Source organism: Protopterus annectens, chromosome 10.part0, assembly GCF_019279795.1.
Source record: "Protopterus annectens isolate FY-2018-M chromosome 10.part0, PAN1.0, whole genome shotgun sequence".
Lineage (NCBI taxonomy): Eukaryota > Metazoa > Chordata > Ceratodontiformes > Protopteridae > Protopterus > Protopterus annectens.
Genome location: NC_056744.1, coordinates 1,151,761,566 through 1,151,774,121, shown reverse-complemented (window position 1 = coordinate 1,151,774,121; position 12,556 = coordinate 1,151,761,566).

Sequence of the window (12,556 nt, the reverse complement as noted above, 5' to 3'; positions counted from 1 at the left end):
TAAAGCAGTGGTTGTGTTGTTTCCAGATTCTAACATAATTTTGATGTTAGTTATTTTCTTATATGCGAATCTGGGCACCAATCCCAAATGTAGTCAATAGGTCTTTGTTCCCTAAAATAACCTTCCAGTTATTTTCTATAATATTCTTGATATGCCACATTTTGTTCACTATTGGAAGTGGAAATGCACTCATGTAGCTCTTTGTTGTATTTTGTGTTGCATTTTCAGTGTCCCCTAATATACCTTGTTTCACTGGACCCACTAAAATATCTGTAGAATGTAAAATAGGTGATGCCACCCCATATCTTAATACCAAAACTTCTTTTTCTATCTTCTTTATCCATTCTAAATCGTAACCTCTGGAAACAAAAAATCCTCTAAGGAACTGAACTTCTTCCTTGTAAATATCATCATCTGAGGTCAATCTACTCAATCTAATGATCTGTCCTTTAATAACTCCCCTCTTCATATGCTGCAGATGTAAACTGTCTTTGTGCAGGTATTGATTAGTGAACACTGGTTTCCTATAGATTCTACTCACAAAACCTTTTTTGTCTTTGTCAATGTTTATATGTAAGTCCAAATAATCTATAAAATTCCCAAATCCACAAATCTTAAACTCCAGAAAATCTGTTGTACCATTGAGATCCTTAACTAAGTCCACAAATTCCTCATAACTTCCTTTCCAAATGAAAAACAAATCATCTATGTATCTATAGTAAATTAGTACCTGGTCAAAACTTGGATGCTGTTGTAAAAATGTACATTCCCAATTCTCCATAACCAGATTTGCAAAGGCTGGGGCAACCCTTGCCCCCATAGCTACACCAGATGTTTGTTTGTAAAATGCACCATTAAATTTAAAGAAATTATTGTCTAACACCAAATCCATCATGTTACAAACAGTGTTGATTTTTTCTCCTGTAAAATTAGTGTAATTGGTCAGATATCCTCTAAGGTATTCAATACCCACTTCTTGCTCAATTGAAGTGTATAGGGACCTGACATCTAAAGTTCCAAAATTAATTTCTTAATTTTCTATTTTATAATCTCTCAAAATTTCTAATAGATGCCAGGAATCCCTAAGATAATATCTTGATTTCTGAACAACTGGATTTAGAATGTGATCTAACCAAACTGAAATGTTTTCAGTTTTTGAATTTTTAGCCGAAATAATCGGTCTAAAAGGAGGATTCTTTTGATCTGTTTGTATCTTAGGAATACCAAAAAATGTAGCTATCTTTGGATGTTCTACCTGCACAAAGTTATAATTCTCATCGTCAATTTCTCCCTGACTAAACATATCAAATAGTATCACATCCAATTTGTTATAACTCTTATTTATTTCTCCACAGCTAACACGCTTATAAACCGTGCTATCATCTAACATAACTTCCAATGCACTATTATAATATTTTGTGTTCATAATCACAATTTTTCCACCTTTATCTGTTCTCATTATTCGAATATCTTTATTTTTACTTAGTGTATATAATGCTTGATGGTCTTGTTCTGTAAGATTATCTTTAAAATTGTCATAATTAATTTCCCTAAATTCACTTTCAAACAAAGATTGAAAAGTGTGTAAAGTAGTTTGTAAGGGAGGGTTGAAAGTACTGGGATTGCTCAGCTTATTCTCTACGCCTGTCCCTTTTGTTTTCAAAATATCCTGCATAATGTAACTAAGATTTAATTTTCTTAAATATAATGTAAAATCAATCAAAAGTTTGCCAATGTTCATTTTTACTGCAGGGATAAAGGAAAAACCTCTTTTCAGGACATTTTCTAATTCCACTGACAAGGTGATGTCCGATAAATTTAAAACGTCCAGACCATACTTTTGTATGTTGTCATTGTTTACCATTTTCTCCTGTTTTTCCCCCTCCCTTTCCATTTGTTTTGTGTGGTATTGTACCACTTGGTAGTCCGCTTCTTTTCGGTTCCATTCAACATAAAAGGGCTATTATCAAACCCAATGTTGTTACTATCCGTACAAGCAACCTGTGCATAACTCGCTCTATTTTCATTGTTACTCATATTGTGATCCACTGGTGAAGGACCACTTTGTACAGTACCATCATTGTTGTTGCTAGTTGGTAAAACTTCTATGTTTTTATCAGATGTTGGCCTTGTGACTTCAATCCCTTTGTTGTTAGTGGACTGCATGTCCACTTGACTATTTACAGAATCACAGTTGTTGGTTTTTGTTGTAACTTGTTTGTTATCGAAAACAATATAAGCATGGTTTGACTTATAGGCAAGAATGTCTCTTTTAAGTTTAGACTGTTTCCTAAAAATAATTGTAGCCCTATGTCTATCAACTTTCACTTCTAGACTATTGTAGAGCTCCAAAAAGTCTTTGAAACAGCCGTAACTTTTTATATTTTCATCCATGTTCTTAATGTTGTCTTTAATTTTATTCATCTCTTTGCCATAATGTGCAACCAAAATGCACATCATATTCAAACCAGTCTCATTGTACAATTCAATTAGAGTCTTACTTTGTTCATCCCCAGGCACTACACAATTTGGGAACTTTGCTGTCCGTAACCCCTGGGGCACTACTTTACACGCTATACATTCTTCCAAATACTGTGTCTCTAAATCTAAAGTCACATGTTTGTATATCTGTTTCTCCATCTTATAAATTGCTTTTTTACAATGGATGGTACTCATATAAGCATTGTCATTGCAAATATTACTTACATTGTCATTGAATGTTACGTCTGCAACTGTAGTAAAAGGATTGATGTTTCATTTACATACATAATCCCAAACGTTTCCTTGTGCTGAAAAAGATCGCCCGTTAGAGACACCTTCTCCGTTTGTATTCATGTTTAACTTCTCCACTTCTGGGTGATGTTGTGAGATGTTACAACACGTGGATCTCACATTATCACCATCAAGCTTGTGTGACTGCTTCCTGGCATGCTGATCCAAAGTATCTTTTATGATCTTACTGATTGTGTTGACCAAATCTTCCTTTAAATTAACAGAATGAGAAACACCACCTTCATTCTCCGAAACCAGGTAGACAGACAAGTCCAAGAGAGTATCTTGACTCGAAATCTCCGAGGCATTTTAGTAGTGCCCAGGAACTGGAAACTTTTGAAACAGCAAAAAATAAATCCAAAATGCCTTTACATCCACCATAAAACATAAAAAGAGAAAGAAACCAGTCCTGTTCAACTATAAAATGACCACAATCGGATAGTAACTTAACGCTTTCATCCACTCTTTATTTGTGAACTTCTTCAGAAATAAGATTGCCCTACCCAAGCTTCCTTTTATATTACTAATTATCAATTAAGTACAGGAAATGACATAATAACCATTCCACTTAAAATAAAAAATACATTTAGATGTAAACAACTAATGATTTAAATAATACATTAGAGTTTAGGGAAGCTTTTTGGCAGTTATACTTAGGTGCAGACAGTGCACCTGGTTTAAATGAAACTATACATTTAAAATGTTTTTTAAAATACAAATGACAATATTTGTCTAATATTTAACAGAAATGTATTTTATACATACATATTTTTATCTATTTTTTACATGTATGGTATTTTTTTAATGGCAAATAGACACATTCATTATTCATTAGCTGTTTACATCTAAATGTATTTTTTGTTTTAAGTGGAACTTTAGATGATGCTGATTTTATCAAAGAGAGAAAAGCTATATGTAACAAATTTGTAGCTAGAGGCTATTCAAATGAATTAGTGAGAAGTACATTTAGTGAAGTTAAAAGAAGTAGAGAAAATCCAGAAGTTCTCTCTAAGAAAAATATCAACAATGACTTTGGAACTGCTATGCAAATATCGAATAGTGTAGATTCAGAAGTCATCAAACAGATTATCAGAACAAATTGGAAAATTTTGAAGAGCAGTGAAGAAGTACTAGAAGCAGTTGGTAATGGTCCATGCTTTCTGTACAAAAAGGGAAAGAGTTTTAAAAACTTTTTCCAAAGCAGTTTGAATCTCAGGTCTTTTAGTACAAGAGGCAGGATGGAAAAATGTTTGGCATGCAATTTCTGTGATTTAATTTATGAAGGAGTTAGTGAAATTGTTATTAATGATGTAAAAATATATGTCAATAAGGTTTATACTTGCAAATCAAAGTTTGTTGTTTATCTAATTGTGTGTCAGTCTTGCAATGCATTCTATGTTGGCAGTACTAGTAGGGAGCTGTTCAAAAGAGTGTATGAACATAAAAGAGCTGTGGAAACTGGCAATGAAGCTAATTCTTTAGGCAAACATTACAAAATGGGGGGTTGCAAAATAAATTTTAAATTTTTGGTTTTGGGAAATATTGGTGACTATGAGATTAAGTTGAATGCTGAGGAGGAGTTGGGATGGTTGGAATATACATGGAAGGTTAAGTTGAATGCCTGCTATCCCCCTGGGCTAAATAACAGAGAAGATTTTGTAGCCTATTTGAAAAAGAAAGGGTTAAGACATTAATGTGGAATGTCATGTGATGATATCTTTTAGTATTTAATGAATGAAGTGAGAGGTTTTAATTCAGTCTGAAGAAGTCTTGTGTATGAAAAGACGAAAGCACTTACTGGAATTTTACTGAATTTTTGCATTAAAGCACAGTTTGGTTTATCACCGAGTTTATTATTTCTACTGAATTACTGTTTGTAGTTGAGGTAGAGGCACTAACATTGTATACTGTCTTATTCTCCTTTCTTCTGACATCTATCGTCTTCGACATGATTTGTTTATCTAGGCTTACGGCTCCTTCTTCCACTTGTATGAGGACATCCCCTTCACTCGTAGCCAAATTCTCCTGTCTTGCTTCCGTTGCTGGTTGTATCAAACTCGCTGATGTCATCAAGGTGGGCATGGTAACGCTCATAGTGTTGTGCTCACTAAAGGACTGTACATTTGTTCTTACATTCATCTCATTGTTCCTTACATTATCCCTAGGCCAAGAGAATCCCCTGCTACGACTCACCACAAAGGAGCTCACTAAAGGGGGAAATGAAACAGTGAGTATGGCACGTAATATGGAAGTTATACAGCTGACTAGGAAGTTAGAAAACAAATTTCAAAAGTTGAAGAACACGCAGTGGCAGAGACAGCACATGGAGGCGTGTCTCAGTTTTAAGGTGGTGCCGAGAGGACTACGAATATTGAAAATGCCGACTTTTGGCACCACATACCCTGACTTGTTGAGCAAATGGCAAAAATTGAACTTGGACACGAGTTATGGGTATATTAGGCTTTTAATAGAGCAATACAAAATGATAGAATGTGCATTGACTATAGAAATCACTGATGTACAACAGGAATTGAACTCTCTTTTGTGTCTGGCCGAAATGGCTATTTTTCATAATGAGCTAACAACTACGTTAATGACACTGGATAATAAGTTGTTACAAGACAAGAAAAGAAAGTTAGAATGAGATTTCAACAATTTCCAAAGGGGAAATATATTCTCTTGGCCTATATATATTTTTAAACACTATGTAGACTGTAGATCTAGGGACTTAGTGTATTTAGCTCAGTGTCAGTTATGCAAGTCTTTTTATGTGGGAAAGACAAATAGAACCCTTAGGGAACGTGTTAGGGAGCATGTGTATGCTATAAATAAGGAAGATGAGGGAAATGCTTTGGCAAGACATGTTATGGGATATGGTACTACACATAAGTTTAAATTCAGAGCCTTAGAGTTGGTTAAGAAAACAAGTAGGTTAGGGGACATCAAAAATTATACAGAAGAACAAGAAAGTAGATGGATAATAAGACTACAAGCACACAAAGCACATGGTTTAAATGATAAGGTATCACTTAAACCTTTTTTGGCAGCAAGGCCTTATGCACATTAAGTATTAACACTATAAGGTATATTTACATGGCTAGTATATTGAATAAATTGTCAGCATCTGTATTATATATTAACAAGAGTTATTACAATATTAATATATTAGTATTTTAAGTTTTGAAATGAATTTGTAGGTTATGTGATTATATAAGTTTAATGTAGCTGTTAGGTGGATGGGTATATGTTTTTAGTATATATATTTTTTTACTATATCCTTGTTTATTATTATATTTGTATTCAATGTTTTATATATTGCTGTTTATACTGTATTTAATAATATATTTTTATATGTATGTTATATAATTGTTTTACAAGTAGGTTAGTATATGTATATCTGCCTTATGAAGATTAATTGTTTAATTGCTTTTTCATGAGGTCATAATAATATGCAATGAGAGATTGGATGAATGAATTTAGTAGGTTGTATAAAAGTTAGAGGGAAGTGAACAGTTGTATTGAAGTCTGATGAAACGTTTTTTAAAACGTGAAAGCGCTTACCATTGGATCCTGTTCCTGTTTATATTTTATACTAAACTACGTTGGATTAAGCTGTGGCAAGCCTCTTCTGAATCTAGAATAAATGTTTGAGCCAGTATAGGTCTAGATCTGTTAAGTATATATTTGTTGTTGCAGTACAGAAGACCGGGTTTTTGAGTGGACTTTTTGATACAGTTTAAGATATGTAGGTCAAATTTTAATTGGTCATCTATAGTAACACCAAGCTATTTGGTGTTCAAGTTGGCGGTGATAATTGTATTATCTAAGGACAAGATGGTGAAGTTCAAGAAGAAGGAGGTAGATACTCCAAGACAATCGAAGCCAACCAGGAACTCAAACCAAAAATAAATAGAAATCCTTTATTTCTGAAAACAGTAAGCGCTTTCGCGTTGCTCAGAACGCTTCTTCAGACTTTAATAAAAAGCAAAGGTACTTGCTCTACTTAAATACACAGAGCTAACCAATAAAACATATGCATTCAAAACAACCAGTAGAAGCAATGGAAATTGTCACATGAAAAGCATTCCTAAAACATTTTAAAAACTACAAAAGAGACAAATCAAGATTGTCATTTAGTAAACATTCCTATAGAACATTGCTAAATGTGTATATCCAATAAGTACACAAATACTAAACACAGAAAAAAATATATATATATGTGTAAATATAAAGATATAAAAAGAATAAAAAATATATAATAAAAATATAGTAAAGATAGGTTTTGGGGGGGGACACTAAATAAAAGATATATATATATATATATATATATATATATATATATATATATATATATATATATATATACATGTGCATTGTACAACATATGCTACAATGTAGGTGCATAACAGCAATAATACTATATGTGTATATAAAGAAGAAGCAAAATCAATTATACTTCTATATTATAACATATACACACATTATGTCTATTAAACATCTGAATGGCCCATCTATTAATAAGGGTTTTTGGGACATTTTGTCATTAAGACCATGTCCTTTGTCAGCTCTCTACTTCATAATCCATTTTATCTCTTCTTTATCAGTGATATTACTGATGTTGCCTAATCTTTCAGTTGCCTATAGGTGTCCTATAATCATGAAACTAGATACACTAGAAAAATGTATATACATTACATTATACAACATATGCTGTGATGCAGATATACCACAATGACAATATATGTATATATAAGAAGAAAAAAAACAACAAAAACAAAATCAATCATCATATTTCTAAAGTAGAGCATATATATACATTGTGTATACTAACGTCTGAATGGCCTATCCATTAAGAAGGGTTTTAGGGACAATTTGTCATTAAGACCATGTCCTTTGTCAGCTCCAAACTTAATAATCCATTTTATCTCTTCTTTCTCTGTGGTATTATTGATGTTACCTAATCTTTCAGTTACCTGTAGGTGTCCTATGACCATGAAATTAAAGGTGTGCGTAGATCCATTGTGTATAACATGTCTAGCTAAGGCATTCACTTCATTTTCTTTTTGTATCACATAGACATGTTCTCTAATTCTTTCTCTCAGGGTTCTATTTGTTTTTCCCACATAGAAACTCTGGCATTTTTTACACACAGCTAAATATATAACATTCCTAGATCTACAGTCTGCATAGTCATTGAACTCATATTTAATATTACTATCAGGATGTATAAATATATTAGAGTTCATGATAAAGTCACATTGATTACAATTCCTACAGGCATAAGTGCCTTTCCTGCGTGAAGTAATCTTATTGCTGTTCTTTCTTTCATAGCATAACAGACGCTTAAGGGATTTTGTATTCTTATAACTAATAGCAGGCCTATCACCCACCAGTCCCTTGATGTCATCATCTAGTAATAAAATATTCCAATTCTTCTTTATTATATCAACAACAGAATTATTAGTATTGGTATAAGGAATAAGCAGCCTTTTTCTCATGTCTCTAAACCTGGTTGGACGCTCATACGTACTGCTATCATTCTTAATAAAAAGGGGGGCAATCCGCTCATTGCATGTTTCTTGTATAACTAATAAATCCTTATTAAGATATCCTCTATCTATGAATTCTTGCTGCATGGTATGATTGTTTTGAATAATAATGTGTTTCTCTCCAATGGTGATTACTATCTGCAGACCAAAGGTGTAGCGATGGGAACATCTTGCGCCAACTCATATGCCAACCTTGTACTGGCATATTGGGAGGTCACTTATATACTAGAACATATGAGCTTTTCGAGTCACATTACATATTACAGACGTTTTGTAGATGATATTTTTTTGATTTGGGAAGGAGATACAGAAACTTTGAAAGAGTTCATGCTATATATTAATGGAACCACTACCTTCCTGGATCTGACTGCTACAACCTCACTTACTAAAATAGATTTTTTAGATGTTACACTAATTTTAGATAGAGGTTGTTTAACAACAGACATATATAAAAAAACCCTGTAGAAGGAATGCTATTTTGCATAGGACTAGCATGCACCCTCCACATATCCATAAAAACATTGTCAAAAATCAATTGATACGCCATTCACGTATCATAAGTGAGGATGATGCTTTATCCGTAGCAGTTCATACCATGCAGCAAGAATTCATAGATAGAGGATATCTTAATAAGGATTTATTAGTTATACAAGAAACATGCAATGAGCGGATTGCCCCCCCTTTTATTAAGAATGATAGCAGTACGTATGAGCATCCAACCAGGTCTAGAGACATGAGAAAAAGGTTGCTAATTCCTTATACCAATACTAATAATTCTGTTGTTGATATAATAAAGAAGAATTGGAATATTTTATTACTAGATGATGACATCAAGGGACTGGTGGGTGATAGGCCTGCTATTAGTTATAAGAATGCAAAATCCCTTAAGCATCTGTTATGCTATGAAAGAAAGAACAGCAATAAGATTACTTCACGCAGGAAAGGCACTTATGCCTGTAGGAATTGTAATCAATGTGACTTTATCATGAACTCTAATATATTTATACATCCTGATAGTAATATTAAATATGAGTTCAATGACTATGCAGACTGTAGATCTAGGAATGTTATATATTTAGCTGTGTTTAAAAAATGCCAGAGTTTCTATGTGGGAAAAACAAATAGAACCCTGAGAGAAAGAATTAGAGAACATGTCTATGCGATACAAAAAGAAAATGAAGTGAATGCCTTAGCTAGGCATGTTATACACAATGGATCTACGCACACCTTTAATTTCATGGTCATAGGACACCTACAGGTAACTGAAAGATTAGGTAACATCAATAATACCACAGAGAAAGAAGAGATAAAATGGATTATTAAGTTTAGAGCTGACAAAGGACATGGTCTTAATGACAAATTGTCCCTAAAACCCTTCTTAATGGATAGGCCATTCAGACGTTAGTATACACAATGTATATATATGCTCTACTTTATAAATATGATGATTGATTTTGTTTTTGTTGTTTTTTTTTTTCTTCTTATATATACATATATTGTCGTTGCGGTATATCTGCATCACAGCATATGTTGTATAATGTAATGTATATACATTTTTCTAGTGTATCTAGTTTCATGATTATAGGACACCTATAGGCAACTGAAAGATTAGGCAACATCAGTAATATCACTGATAAAGAAGAGATAAAATGGATTATGAAGTAGAGAGCTGACAAAGGACATGGTCTTAATGACAAAATGTCCCAAAAACCCTTATTAATAGATGGGCCATTCAGATGTTTAATAGACATAATGTGTGTATATGTTATAATATAGAAGTATAATTGATTTTGCTTCTTCTTTATATACACATATAGTATTGTTGCTGTTATGCACCTACATTGTAGCATATGTTGTACAATGCACATGTATATGTATATATATATATCTTTTATTTAGTGTCCCCCCCCCAAAACCCATCTTTACTATATTTTTATTATATATTTTTTATTCTTTTTATATCTTTATATTTACACATATATATATTTTTTTTTTCTGTGTTTAGTATTTGTGTACTTATTGGATATACACATTTAGCAATGTTCTATAGGAATGTTTACTAAATGACAATCTTGATTTGTCTCTTTTGTAGTTTTTAAAATGTTTTAGGAATGCTTTTCATGTGACAATTTCCATTGCTTCTACTGGTTGTTTTGAATGCATATGTTTTATTGGTTAGCTCTGTGTATTTAAGTAGAGCAAGTACCTTTGCTTTTTATTAAAGTCTGAAGAAGCGTTCTGAGCAACACGAAAGCGCTTACTGTTTTCAGAAATAAAGGATTTCTATTTATTTTTGGTTTGAGTTCCTGGTTGGCTTTGATTGTCTTGGAGTATCTACCTCCTTTTTCTTGGACTTCACTACTTTGTATGAGGAGATACCTTACCCTGTTTTTGTTTTTCTTTTTTCAAGATGGTGAAGTTGTCTTTAGCTGGACTGAGGTTTTTTTTTTTGGAAGGAAAAGGAGAAGCTTGGTATTTTTGGGTTTGAGAAGCAGGTTGTTTTCAGTTAGCTGTTGTTCTACTAGGTGCAGAGATTGTTGAGTGACAGTGTGGAGGTTTTGTGTATTGCCGGAAGTGTTAATTGTGGAATCATCTGTGTACTGTATTAAGGCAGAGTGCGGGCATTGAGATATGGAGGTTATTTGTAAATATATTAAAATGTAGGGGGCCAAGGAAAGAATTCTGGCAAACCCCGGTCTTAACAAGAAGGAAAGGGGAGAAGGATGTTTGCCATCTGATGGACTGATATCTGTCTGAGAGGTAGCTGTTAAATCAGGAGGTAGTGGAGGTAGACAGTTGTGGGTTGCAAAGTTTGTTTAGGAGGATGGGATGGGAAATGGTATCAAATGCTTTGGATAGGTCGAGGAATAGAGCTGATATGAGTTTATTATCATCTCTGGCTTGGGCAATGTTGTGTGTGAAAGATAGGAGGGCAGTGGTAGTACTGTGTGAGGAACAGAAACTGTGCTGTGTGGGTGTAATTAGGTTTGCCTGTAAGAGGGGGTTTAGTATTTGTCTATGTATACATTTTTCCAATATCTTGGATAAGAAAGATAATATGACAATAGGCCTGTAATTTAATGGCTTTGTAGAATTTCCTCCCTTGTGGGGGGTATTATGAAGAACATTTTCCAGATATCTGGTACTGTATTTTGTTGGATGGATCTATTGATAAATATAGATACAGGGTATGCTACAGATTCGACTACATGTTTGAGAAATAATGGAGGGAGTTTGTCAGCCAATGGGGAACAGGTAATGAGTTTGTTAAGACGTGATCTGATGAAGGAAGTTGCTATGGGTACTAGGGAGAATGAGGGAAGGGATGAGGTTGGAAGCAGAGTCTTAATATTAAGGGTTTCTGGTTTAGTAAGCTTTTGTATTGTTTCGATGAAAAAGTTGTTAAGTAGGGTAGCTGTTTCATTAGAAGGTTTATTAGGGAAGGAGTTTGGTGAAGAGGGGTTCCCTGGAAATAGTAATTTGTTTATTGAGTGCCAGAATTTCTTCAGGTTGGAATACGGGTTGCTCAGAGACTTTTGATCATTTTTTTGTTTCATTATAAAGCTGTTTATATAAGTTCAGGAGGAAAGTTGAGTTGTTATTTTTTTCCGTGCTCTCCAGGCACTGTCTCTCCTGCTCATAAGTGATTGAGTTGCCTGGTTTAGCCATGGTGCATAATTACATTTTAGCCTAATTTTTCTACTGGGAGCCAGGGTGTTAAAGGTTTCTAGGAATATATTGTTGCAACTTTGGACAGCCTCATTAAAGGGTAATGTGTGTAAGAATGACCAGTTTACAGTGGACAGTAATTCGTTTAGGGTGACAGGGTTTTAGTTTTTAAGGTTATGAGACTCTTTGTATTAGTGGCTCTTGTTAAGATTGGGAGAGTGTCTTACTACTGAGGTAGGGAGGTGGTCACTAAGGGAGCTAGGTAGGGTGGAAGGGTTGTGATAGCACTGGGGTTTGGATACTTATATCCAGTCGATGACAGAGCCGTTCTGGGAATTTTTTTGCTAGTGCATGGATGAGGTGATCAGCTGGGTAAAGCCATAAAGTTTTATACCGTGGCTAGGGGATGCAGTATTAATAAGGTTCCAGTCAATATTCATATCCCCAAGGATGATGGTTTCATAGGGAATGGATATAGAAATCCAAGAAAGAAACTGCTCAAGTATGGCAATGTTTTTACCTGAGGGTATGTAGATTGTTGCAATGACAATTTTTTTGTGTTGATT